The sequence below is a fragment of the Melitaea cinxia genome, chromosome 30, assembly GCF_905220565.1.
Source record: "Melitaea cinxia chromosome 30, ilMelCinx1.1, whole genome shotgun sequence".
Classification (NCBI taxonomy): Eukaryota; Metazoa; Arthropoda; class Insecta; order Lepidoptera; family Nymphalidae; genus Melitaea; species Melitaea cinxia.
The window spans coordinates 6,192,685-6,202,151 of NC_059423.1; the positions used below are offsets into that span (position 1 = coordinate 6,192,685).

The 9,467-nt window shown below is 32.8% G+C and overlaps 1 protein-coding gene across 1 annotated transcript in view; it reads right to left on the minus strand.

The window, feature by feature from the left end:
- Positions 1-9,186, minus strand: part of LOC123668313 (fatty acyl-CoA reductase wat-like) — a 65,247-nt gene extending 56,061 nt beyond the window's left edge. Inside the window, exon 1 of the mRNA XM_045602073.1 lies at positions 9,086-9,186. The gene's annotated coding sequence lies outside the window, so the exon portion shown is untranslated. The remainder of the gene's footprint in view (positions 1-9,085) is intronic.
- Between the last annotated feature and the right edge of the window lie 281 nt (positions 9,187-9,467).

Sequence of the window (9,467 nt, forward strand, 5' to 3'; positions counted from 1 at the left end):
CGTCTATAGTGAGTTCTTTACAGAGACTCGTAACTATTCAAAGTTTCATATTACAATGAAAATCTTTGACAGGAGACGACACCATGCTATTTTTAATATGTACGATTTTTATTTTTGTGTTACCCACAATTAGGAATTCTAAACATTTTTGAATATCATATCAAAAATTGACCGCTCCAGCGGGATTCGAACCCGCGTCTTCGACATACCGTGTCGACGCTCTAGCCAATTAAGCTATGGAACGATATACTCGCCAGAGCGAAACTTTTGATATGATGATTTTTACTTTCGGTTTAAGCGAACCGTGGCGCCGTCTATAGTGAGTTCTTTACAGAGACTCGTAACTATTCAAAGTTTCATATTACAATGAAAATCTTTGACAGGAGACGACACCATGCTATTTTTAATATGTACGATTTTTATTTTTGTGTTACCCACAATTAGGAATTCTAAACATTTTTGAATATCATATCAAAAATTGACCGCTCCAGCGGGATTCGAACCCGCGTCTTCGACATACCGTGTCGACGCTCTAGCCAATTAAGCTATGGAACGATATACTCGCCAGAGCGAAACTTTTGATATGATGATTTTTACTTTCGGTTTAAGCGAACCGTGGCGCCGTCTATAGTGAGTTCTTTACAGAGACTCGTAACTATTCAAAGTTTCATATTACAATGAAAATCTTTGACAGGAGACGACACCATGCTATTTTTAATATGTACGATTTTTATTTGGTATGTCGAAGACGCGGGTTCGAATCCCGCTGGAGCGGTCAATTTTTGATATGATATTCAAAAATGTTTAGAATTCCTAATTGTGGGTAACACAAAAATAAAAATCGTACATATTAAAAATAGCATGGTGTCGTCTCCTGTCAAAGATTTTCATTGTAATATGAAACTTTGAATAGTTACGAGTCTCTATAAAGAACTCACTATAGACGGCGCCACGGTTCGCTTAAACCGAAAGTAAAAATCATCATATCAAAAGTTTCGCTCTGGCGAGTATATCGTTCCATAGCTTAATTGGCTAGAGCGTCGACACGGTATGTCGAAGACGCGGGTTCGAATCCCGCTGGAGCGGTCAATTTTTGATATGATATTCAAAAATGTTTAGAATTCCTAATTGTGGGTAACACAAAAATAAAAATCGTACATATTAAAAATAGCATGGTGTCGTCTCCTGTCAAAGATTTTCATTGTAATATGAAACTTTGAATAGTTACGAGTCTCTGTAAAGAACTCACTATAGACGGCGCCACGGTTCGCTTAAACCGAAAGTAAAAATCATCATATCAAAAGTTTCGCTCTGGCGAGTATATCGTTCCATAGCTTAATTGGCTAGAGCGTCGACACGGTATGTCGAAGACGCGGGTTCGAATCCCGCTGGAGCGGTCAATTTTTGATATGATATTCAAAAATGTTTAGAATTCCTAATTGTGGGTAACACAAAAATAAAAATCGTACATATTAAAAATAGCATGGTGTCGTCTCCTGTCAAAGATTTTCATTGTAATATGAAACTTTGAATAGTTACGAGTCTCTGTAAAGAACTCACTATAGACGGCGCCACGGTTCGCTTAAACCGAAAGTAAAAATCATCATATCAAAAGTTTCGCTCTGGCGAGTATATCGTTCCATAGCTTAATTGGCTAGAGCGTCGACACGGTATGTCGAAGACGCGGGTTCGAATCCCGCTGGAGCGGTCAATTTTTGATATGATATTCAAAAATGTTTAGAATTCCTAATTGTGGGTAACACAAAAATAAAAATCGTACATATTAAAAATAGCATGGTGTCGTCTCCTGTCAAAGATTTTCATTGTAATATGAAACTTTGAATAGTTACGAGTCTCTGTAAAGAACTCACTATAGACGGCGCCACGGTTCGCTTAAACCGAAAGTAAAAATCATCATATCAAAAGTTTCGCTCTGGCGAGTATATCGTTCCATAGCTTAATTGGCTAGAGCGTCGACACGGTATGTCGAAGACGCGGGTTCGAATCCCGCTGGAGCGGTCAATTTTTGATATGATATTCAAAAATGTTTAGAATTCCTAATTGTGGGTAACACAAAAATAAAAATCGTACATATTAAAAATAGCATGGTGTCGTCTCCTGTCAAAGATTTTCATTGTAATATGAAACTTTGAATAGTTACGAGTCTCTGTAAAGAACTCACTATAGACGGCGCCACGGTTCGCTTAAACCGAAAGTAAAAATCATCATATCAAAAGTTTCGCTCTGGCGAGTATATCGTTCCATAGCTTAATTGGCTAGAGCGTCGACACGGTATGTCGAAGACGCGGGTTCGAATCCCGCTGGAGCGGTCAATTTTTGATATGATATTCAAAAATGTTTAGAATTCCTAATTGTGGGTAACACAAAAATAAAAATCGTACATATTAAAAATAGCATGGTGTCGTCTCCTGTCAAAGATTTTCATTGTAATATGAAACTTTGAATAGTTACGAGTCTCTGTAAAGAACTCACTATAGACGGCGCCACGGTTCGCTTAAACCGAAAGTAAAAATCATCATATCAAAAGTTTCGCTCTGGCGAGTATATCGTTCCATAGCTTAATTGGCTAGAGCGTCGACACGGTATGTCGAAGACGCGGGTTCGAATCCCGCTGGAGCGGTCAATTTTTGATATGATATTCAAAAATGTTTAGAATTCCTAATTGTGGGTAACACAAAAATAAAAATCGTACATATCAAATTTCCCCCATTAAGTACCCACTCTTCGTCTATTTTTATGAGCTGCAAGTCTGATGCATTTTTTAGACTAACTAAGAAATCATATAAGGTCACCTGTTTACATTTTTAATTTAAAGTTGAAAATTGAAGTCATAATTTACGAAACGTAAATTTTTGTTTTTAGACCAACATTTTCATATCTTTCATCAAAGCTACGGCGCTGGTTATTTTCGAAAAAAATACAACTCATACAAATTTAGTTACAAAAAAAAATTAAACTAAAAAGTCTTTTGCTTTTTTTTAGGATGGTCACATCGAAATTCCTCAAATATTCGAAAAAAAATTATAACTCTTAAAATATTAAAAATCGCGTAACAGTAAATTTATTAGAAGCACGTAACTAACGAACATTATAATTTTATTTTATTTTAAATATTTCATATATTTCACGTATGAGGTTTTATTCAATCATTTGCTAAGCAAATATAATCACGTACAAAAAAAACCGGAAAGAGCAAAAATCAAGGTTGTACCATACTTGACGTTGTTTACTATATTTTTAATAATATTATTAAATAGTCAACCATTAATTATGTCTATTGAATTATTAATAAACTAAAAAAAAATAAAAACCGTTATTATAATAAAAAAAAGAATATATAAACTGTATATATATACCGTTATTTTACAGACAAATAATTTGTTTATTTGTTTTTTTGAACGCATTAATATCAGGCACTACTGGTTCGTTATAACTTATTTTTGTATTGGATAGTTAATTTGCCAAGGAATGTTATAGACTATATGATATTTTAGTACATTTTTCCTCAAATTAACGCGAGTAATACCGCGAAGGTTTTATACAATATAATTACGATTAATACATTTGTTTATTAATATATTATTATCGTATATTATATTAATATATATAGTGCACGCTCTGGTGTAGGGGTATGCGTGGCGAGTGGCGACTAGAAAAAAGCTCAGGCTCAACCAGATCATGTATCTGGACCGGATCAGGATAGAATAAGGCATACCAGATCCGGCAAGCTCTATCAGGACCAGGTCTGGTCCAGGCAAGGATAGCCTGATGTAAAATATTATCAAGTATGTAAGGCATACTGGATCAGGACCCGGTCCAGTCCAGATCAGGATAGCCTGAAAGAAATTACGCGAACTGAGCTTGAATCGCGCTATCAATGTTTTTAAGCGCACTTAGTATATATACAGTTATCAGGACATTCTAACAGGGAGTCCATTTCGACACAGTGGAGCAGTCGGAAGTAGTAAGAAGTAGTTAATTACTTAGTAGGTAATTATTAGAAGTTAATATAAAAATTAAAAAAAATATTGATATTTAAAGTAAAAACATAAATAAATAATACATTGGCAAAAATAGACGTATATAAATAATGTTAAGTAACATATTTATAATATAAATTCGCTTTTTTTTTATAAAACAATTTTTTCAAGAATATCCAAACGTGTTTTTTAAAAGGACCGGACCGAACCGGCTGATCAGGATGAGGTGAGATTTCCTGATCTGGACTCGATCAGGAAATCTCATCTTATCCTGGTCAGGTCCAGACATATCTTCTGCATTACATGCATTATCTAATCCTGATCAGGCATGCCTGGTCCGGTCCTTCTAAGGAAGACGAAAAAATTTCTACTCGGGTGCGTCTGTCTATATATCTATTTGTTCATTTATTTATTATTTGTTTCTTGAATATAATAATTACATATATCGAAATAAAATATAGCCTATCTTTCAAGTTGGATCAAATTGCACACGGTTTCCAATGTTTATCTCTTGCTTGTATCTACCCATATATTAATGATATATAATTTTAAGTTATAGGTCATCATTAGTGAGGACAAAAAAGTCGATGTAAAATTATTGTTCGTGCTTCTCCAATTATATTTCACATCACTAATGTCTGACTAAATGTTACGTCCATCAATACGTGATTAAAGTGATTTTTAAAATAAATTATAATCCAAAGATATTAAATTTCTTATCTATATAAATATAATTGTGTCTACTCGCAAACATCATCGACAAGTAATACAACGTAGGTACACGAAAAAATAGTCAAGTGAGTACGCGTTATCAAAGATTACTCAAAAAATAGTCATGAGATGTCGATCAAATTTAAATCGTACCACAAAATAAGCGTCAATTTTTGATTAAAATAAAAATCATCTAAATTGGGACACCCCGTAAAAAGTTATACGGTGTAATATAACATAGGTCGACAAAAAAATTACACAAAACTTATTATTAGATATAACTCGAAAAGTACTAGTCAAATCTCAATTAAATTTAAACGGGACCTAATAACACGCACTACCTTGCGATTAAAATAAAAATTATCGAAATCGGTCCACCCAATCAGAGTTTTGAGGTAGCATACGAAAAAGAAAGAAAAAATACAATCGAATTGAGAATCTCCTCCTTTTTTGGAAGTCGGTTAAAAACGGATGTTTTTTTTTAATACATTATATTATTGTTTTCTAATGTTTACGCGAATTTTACTCATTTAATAAAACACTTTTTTTTTTTTTTTTTTTTTTTTTTTTTTTTTTTTTTTTTTTTTTTTTTTTTTTTTTTTTCGGATTTTATCGCGGTTTATTGTTAACTTTTGATTCCCGACGTTTCGGATACTTTACAGCAACCATGGTCCTCCCGTGACCATGGTTGCTGTAAAGTATCCGAAACGTCGGGAATCAAAAGTTAACATTATATTATATTATTATTTATATTCAAAACAGTGCTTTGGTGATATTCCACATAAACATAATCGAGAATCAAAAAGTTACTAATATTATAAATACGGAAGGCTGTCTGAATGTTTGTCACTCTTACGCAAAATGTAACAACCCATTTGCAATGAAACTCGGAACGTAGGTTAGGTAGATCAACCATAACACATAGGTAGATCATATCCCAGTACTACTGAAACAGATGGTAGGCGGGCAGAACCGCGAGTGATGGGTAGTGTAATTTTATGTATGACGCAGATTGTAATTTTATATTTTTTATGCCTTTTTCGTCATGTTATTGAACTCTGAACGTACAAACATCAAAACAAATTGCAGTTATTTATATTTTTTTATTTATGAATTTTGATTTGATTTATAAATTCTATTTATAGTAGTGTTATAATTCTATTTTCAATAAATATTATCCTGTTGGTGAGTAAGATGACCAGAGCTCCTATTTTTTTTAGCCTTTTATTAATATTGCTATTTTGCTGAGGTGGGCCACACAAGGAAATTTCCTGCTCAAAATATGGAGCAAGCCGACTTGGGTCCGCGATCTTACAGAAGATGAATACAACGAACAATCATTTAAAAATGATAGTTTCCAAATTCAAATGTAGTATTTTGTTTATTTTTAATCGTTACAGTATTACAGACCTTACAGAAGATCACAGGTAAATAATATTGTTTTCAAGCAGTGTTGTGTCCCTCTGTTGGTGAGTAAGAAGGCCAGAGCTCCTGGGGGGAATTGGGGATTGGGTCGGCAACGCGCTTGCGATGCTTCTGACGTTGCAGGTGTCTATAAGCTACGGTAATCGCCTACCATCAGGTGAGCCGTGCGCTTGTTTGCCGACCTAATTATATAAAAATAAAATCACAGTACGCGATAAAATCGCCTTGTAAATATTTTATTGCATTATTATTGACTTTATTTGTATCTTGGATAAAACAAAGAGCCAGAACCAGGAGTATGTAACGACCAAGAATACATTCGACGACACGTTAGCGCAGCGGTCACAGCACTGGCTGTTACGCTGGCGCTCGCGGGTTGATCCCCGCTCACGACATACATTTGTATTGACCATATAAATGTTTATCGTGGTCTGGACGTTTGTGCTTGTGTATTGTGTGTTTCCGGACCCTAGACACAGAAAATAACCCTTGTATACGTTGAGTGTGGAGCGTTTGTTTACTGTAATGCAACTTCTTTAGGCGTATGAGGGTAAAATTTTTACGGATGAAACGGCAACGTTTTTGCCGATGGCGCTGGAACGCAAATCTAAAGCTTTAGATTTGTATAAATATAAAAAAGCCTTAAAAATTTGTTTACCAAGGAAGTTTGACTTCTGACATTTGTACTTTTTACCCCACCCCCCTTTTTTATTTATTATTTATTTATTTATTTATAACATCTATTATTATACCTATTAAAATAAAAATGATTCATCGAAATTCTTAACAACTACAACAAATTAGATGATTATTTTTTTTATGTTCGTTCATGTTAGGAAAAAGTTTGTAAACAAGAAAAATTACATTTAAAAAAAAAAACGATATTCAAGACAAATATGGTGGTATAAGGGAACATCCAATAATTACGTGAGCTCAGAATGGGGGGAAGGGGTCCAATGAAATCTCACGAAATCTCATTTAAACCGAGGGGATAATCGAAAATCAACTTCAAAAAATATAATACCAATATTAAAAAAAAATTGAGTGTTCATTTTGCTTGCTGAAATAAGTCTAATGGCTATTACAATCATTTCGTTTTTGCTTTAAATTTTATTTAATTTAAATAAATTAATATAGAATACTTGAACAGTTTATTATTTCCAGTCAATCTCTATTATATTCAGCTTCAATCTCACGTAAGGGGAGATGGGTCCCGGGAAATCTGACCTAAGGAGGGACGGGTCTAAACTGATCGAAAAACAGCTAACGTAATTAATGCATACCCCCATAAAGATATAATTTTAAATGTACAATCAAAAGATCCACACAAGTTCTCTTTAAAGTTCCCGTTAGATACTGGGCTGGTTGCGTTGGTTATGGGATAGCTTTTATCCTACAAATAAGTTGCGAATAGACTTTTATTGCAGGAATTAAAATAGGTTATTAGTACCTGTTTCTCCTGAATTAATAAACTATATTTTTATACTCACAATATCTAGTAGAAATATCTCATAAATAATAGTACAATTCGATGGTGTGAATGAATAATATATCTTTATCTTTTATCTGTTGGATATCGTCATCCATCAAATAGCGCTATCCGCAACCGATGATATAACTAACTATAATTAATAATGCAATAAATAATTTAAAACATTAATTAAAAATGAGGTTTATAGGATTACAAAATATTACATAAATAAATTTATATTGTACTTAATTTTTTATAACAAAATAATTTTTGTATTACGCAAAGCTAGAAATATTGTTAATACACATATTTTTCGATTGTAATTAGAATTACATTTTTTAAATTAACGATTAGGTGAACTTCGTGCCGCCATGCTGTTGTTGTTTTAATATTTATCCCCAATAGGGAAAAGCAAAGGACTATAATCCATACAGCCTAATCGTGCCGCATTGCTATTTTTTTCGGTGATATTTTTTTTTAACCGACTTCCAAAAAAGGAGGAGGTTCTCAATTCGACTGTATTTTTTTTTTTTATGTATGTTACATCAGAACTTTTGACTGGGTGGAGCGATTTCGACAAATTTTCTTTTAATCGAAAGGTGGTGTGTGCCAATTGGTCCCATTTAAATTTATTTGAGATCTAACAACTACTTTTCGAGCTTTATCTAATAATGCGTTTTTACTTGACGCTTTTTTCGTCGACCTACGTTGTATTATACCGCATAACTTTCTACTGGATGTACCGATTTTGATAATTCTATTCTATCTATCCCAAGTTTAGTACCATGATAAGGAAACCAGGATCTGATGGTGGGATCCCAGAGAAATCGAGGGAACTTCTTGAAAATCCGTAATAACTTTTTATTAGGTGTACCGATTTTAATGATTTTTAATTTAATCGAAAGCCGATGTTTATCATGTGGTCACAATTAAATTTCATCGAGATCTGATAACTACTTTTTGAGTAATCTTTGATAACGCGTAGTTACTTGACTATTTTTTCGTCGATCTACGTTGTATTACTTGTTGATGTAATTGAAGTCGGTTTTTTTTTCGTTTGCGAGCAAACACAATTATTTTTTAATTTTTATCAATACAAATCTTGTTGTGAGAGTAACGACACAAAAAAAATCCGTTTCAAAGCAGTCGTTTGGAAATTATGCACGTACGTACGTACATTACGGTGATTCGTTTTTATTTATATATATCTTTTTTTTTAAACTAAAAAAAAAGGTATAATTCGTTACAGTGCTTGCATTTTTAAGCACACAAGATTTTTTTTTTATAATATTATTAAATTAAATATTTTAAACTAAATTATCCAAATTTATTTTATTTTTAAAAACGAACATTATTTTGATTACATTTTTAGTAATAATAACAATAATAATTTAATAATAATTTATTATTATATAGATTTGGATATATATTGCTTTATATTAAATTTATTATTAAATAATTAATCATTATTACTTACATTGTTATTACGCGTTCACTCTTTTAATAAATTGAACACACTATTTGAAGTGCTACGCGTCCGTCAGTACGCGACGTATTTCTAATACTGAGCCATCGTACAAATAAGCGATCGCAAATGATTTTGATGCGTCTGGGGTTGCGTTGAGTTAAATAAATTAAAATTAGGGTTGTAGCTACTAAGCCATTGCACTTTGTATATTTCAATTTTATATTAATATTTTTTTAGCCTTTTGTTATTTTGCTATTTCGCTGAGGTAGGGCACAGGAGGAAATTTTCTGCTCAAAATAAGGAGCAACCCGACTTGGGTCTTCGATCTTACAGAAGATGAATACAACGAACAATCATTTAAAAATGATAGTTTCCAAATTCAAATGTAGTA